Genomic DNA, 4565 nt, shown 5'->3' with positions numbered 1-4565 from the left:
TGGAAAAGTTTGTTGAACATTTAGGCATTGCCAAGATTAAAAATTCCTGCATTACAAAGCATATAGAATTTTCTCCTTTTTATAAAAATCAAATTAAGAAATTAATTGCTATTAAGCATATGTGTCAAAAAAAATTTAGAACTTCTCTGGAATACAAATTAATTTCATCTCAAATTTATTATATTAAAGTGCTTCTGCAGGATGGATTGGTAAGGCGCGAGCAGAGAGGTTCAATAAATCCCTTGAAACTATTACAGCAGGACCTCATGCTTTTAGGAAAATTTATAGAGTGGCTAAGATGAAACCGAATGTTTTTTGTGATAAGTTGTTGTTTAATAATGTGGAGATTTATGAGGATAAGGCAAAGGCTCTAGTGTTCAAATCTTATTACGAAAGTATTTATTCGGAGATAACTCCTAATTGTGCTTCAGTCAGTCGTGTGGAAGGAACCCTGGATGCGCATGATCATATTCTTGGTGGTAATATTGTTGATTTTTCTCCACGTCTTACATCGCTTGATCCTCCAACAAATACTAATTAGCTTTTGATAAATAAATATATTTCAAAAGACACAATTATTTCACTGAATTCAAAGCCATCTGCAGGACCAGATGGCATTTCGAATTCTTTAATTAAAAAACTGCCAGAAAATGCTATCAAATTTCTACTTATTATATTCAATAATTGCTTAAATAATGGATATTTTCCGTTAAAATGGAAAGTTGTCAAGATAATTCCTTTAAAAAAAATCGTAATTCTGTTGAGGCAAAAGAATTTATACCTATTTCCTTACTATCGAATATTGGTAAGCTACTTGAAAAAATAATTCATTCCAAAATTCATGATTTGCACTCGGAAAAGTTTATTCCGTCTTATCAGTTTGGTTTCCAAAAAGCACATTCTACGCAACATGCACTTTTTAAGTTCTCCAATGATGTATTGGTAAATTTAAGGAATCAACTTTGTACTGTAGCAGTATCATTAGATATCGAAAAAGCATTCGATCGTGTTTATCATAGAGGGCTTATTTTTAAGCTTGTTCAGATTAGTGTTGATCATGGTATTATTAAGATTATATCAAGTTTTTTGTCAGATAGGAAATTTTTTGTGCTTATTAATGATTGTTCCTCGGATTTTGGAGTTTGCAAATGTAGAGTTCCACAAGGCTCTATTCTAGCTCCTTTGCTTTACAATATTTTTATGTTTGATTTCCCACATAGTCACAATAATTCATTAAGTATTCTGTATGTTGATGATTCTTTAATCTATGCTCATAACAAATTCCCTACCTTGGCATTGCGAATGGTAGAGAATCATCTAGAAACAAGTAAGGAGGGGCTAAGTTCGGGTGTCACCGAACATTTTATACTCTCGCATGATAAAGTGATAATCGAGATTTCATTATACGTCATTTACATATTTTTCAAATACCGTATTTTTGTAAAGTTTTATTCCGCTATCATCATTGGTTCCTAATGTACTATATATTATACAGAGAAGGCATCAGATGGAATTCAAAATAGCGTTATATTGGAAGAAGGCGTGGTTGTGAACCGATTTCACCCATATTTCGTACATGTCATCAGGATGTTAAGAAAACATTATATACCGAATTTCATTGAAATCGGTAGAGTAGTTCCTGAGATATGGTTTTTGGCCCATAAGTGGGCGAGGCCACGCCCATTTTCAATTTTTAAAAAAAGCCTGGGTGCAGCTTCCTTCTGCCCCTTCTTCCGTAAAATTTAGTGTTTCTGACGTTTTTTGTTAGTCCGTTAACGCACTTTTAGTGATTTTCAACATAACCTTTGTATGGGAGGTGAGAGTGGTTATTATCCGATTTCTTCCATTTTTGAACTGTATATGGAAATGCCTGAAGAAAACGACTCTGTAGAGTTTGGTTGACATAGCCATAGTAGTTTCCGAGATATGTACAAAAAACTTAGTAGGGGGCGGGGCCACGCCCACTTTTCCAAAAAAATTGCGCCCAAATATGCACCTCCCTAATGCGATCCCTTGTGCCAAATTTCACTTTATTATCTTTATTTACGGCTTAGTTAAGACATTTTATAGGTTTTCGGTTTCCGCCATTTTGTGGGCGTGGCAGTAGGCCGATTTTGCCCATCTTCGAACTTAACCTTCTCATGGAGCCAAGGAATACGTGTACCAAGTTTCATCATGATATCTCAATTTTTACTCAAGTTACAGCTTGCACGGACGGACGGACAGACGGACGGACGGACAGACAGACATCCGGATTTCAACTCTACTCGTCACCCTGATCACTTTGGTATATATAACCCTATATCTGACTGTTTTAGTTTTAGGACTTACAAACAACCGTTATGTGAACAAAACTATAATACTCTCCTTAGCAACATTGTTGCGAGAGTATAAAAATTAATAATTTCTACAAATATTGGGAGGTTAAGATAAATGAGGCCAAGACTGTACCTATCTGCTTCAGAAATGCTTCAGGTAAAGGACCTAGAGGGGTCGTAAAGGAGAGTAGAGACCTGATTCTAAATCTTAACGGTCATAATATTCGTTTTCAGAATCAAATGAAATATCTTGGAGTAACCTTCACCAACTTATTTAAATTCAATTTTCATGCTAACGACATGGTGAAAAATGTAATAACCGTTTTCATGCCTTATCAATGATAATGAAAAATACAAGTTTAAGCACAAGAACCAAAATTTTTATACTCTCGCAACAATGTTGCTAAGTAGAGTATTATAGTTTTGTTCACATAACGGTTGTTTGTAAGTCCTAAAACTAAAAGAGTCAGATATAGGGTTATACATACCAAAGTGATCAGGGTGACGAGTAGAGTCGAAATCCGGATGTCTGTCTGTCTGTCCGTCCGTCTATCCGTCCGTCCGTGCAAGCTGTAACTTGAGTAAAAATTGAGATATCATGATGAAACTTGGTACACGTATTCCTTGGCTCCGTAAGAAGGTTAAGTTCGAAGATAGGCAAAATCGGCCCACTGCCACGCCCACAAAATGGCGGAAACCGAAAACCTATAAAGTGTCATAACTAAGCCATAAATAAAGATATTAAAGTGAAATTTTGCACAAAGGATCGCATTAGGGAGGGGCATATTTGGGCGCAATTTTTTTGGAAAAGTGGGCGTGACCCCGCCCCCTACTAAGTTTTTTGTACATATCTCGTAAACTACTACAGATATGTCAACCAAACTCTACAGAGTCGTTTTTTTTTCAGGCATTTCCATATACAGTTCAAAAATGGAAGAAATCGGATAATAACCTCGCCCACCTCCCATACAAAGGTTTTGTTGAAAATCACTAAAAGTGCGTTAACTGACTAACAAAAAATGTCAGAAACACTAAATTTTACGGAAGAAATGGCAGAAGGAAGCTGCACCCAAGCTTTTTTTAAAAACTGAAAATGGGCGTGGCCTCGCCTACTTATGGACCAAAAACCATATCTCAAGAACTACTAGACCGATTTCAATGAAATTCGGTATATAATATTTTCTTAACACCCTGATAACATGTACGAAATATGGGTGAAATCGGTTCACAACCACGCCTTCTTCCAATATAACGCTATTTTGAATTCCATCTGATGCCTTCCCTGTATAATACGAGTATAAACATTAGGAACCAATGATGATAGCGGAATAAAACTTTACAAAAATACGGTATTTGAAAAATATGTAAATGACGTATAATGAAATCTCGATTATCACTTTATCATGCAAAAGTATAAAATGTTCGGTGACACCCGAACTTAGCCCTTCCTTACTTGTTATTTATAAAGTGGCTCTCCGTCCAGTCTTAATGTACGCTTTGCCGATTTGGTTTCATTTTTCGCCTTCTTTGATGAAAAAGATTGAAATATTTGAACGTAAAATTATAAGATTTTGTTTAAACAAAAACTTCATTCACTTTAAAAAGAGATACTCAAATAAATATATCTACTAAAATTCTAAAGTACTCCCTTTTAATAAATATGCAATAAGAGCAATATTAAGGTTTTTCGACCATGTTCGGAATTGTGACAATCCATTGATTTCTGATGGTATCTTGGTATTAGTAAAGAAAATATAATAAATGATGTTAATCATCCAGAAGCCTTCTGCTCATACTTTTATGTAAAATCAACACCTGGTTCGCACAGGGGCTAGTTTAAGCATAAGCTTTATTTGCTATTATAGCTTGTAAGATTTCTTTTTTAATTAGTTTTAAGTTAGTTTTAAGACCTAGTCGTAGCCCTCAGAATACATATAAAAATGTCGGGAGCAAGCATTTATTGTAATTTTTTCTTTTTTTTTCCTTTAGATCAAAATCTGTTTTCGGAAACTTTTGCTTAAGATAAAATATGTGTAGTCTTAAGTTATAACTTTCTACTTTTGTAAATAACTTGTATTTTTGTTTCTTTTTGGTCTCAATAAATGAATTTGATTTGATTTGATTTTTTCGTTAAAATATGTTGATTTTAATATAAATATTTCAGATACGAAGAAACATATGGTGATAATGATATAAAGGCTCATAATATAAATACGTGAATTAGATACCAAATCTTTTATTGTTTAA

Source organism: Bactrocera tryoni, chromosome 3 (genome assembly GCF_016617805.1).
Source record: "Bactrocera tryoni isolate S06 chromosome 3, CSIRO_BtryS06_freeze2, whole genome shotgun sequence".
Lineage (NCBI taxonomy): Eukaryota > Metazoa > Arthropoda > Insecta > Diptera > Tephritidae > Bactrocera > Bactrocera tryoni.
Note: the sequence above shows the minus strand (reverse complement) of the source record.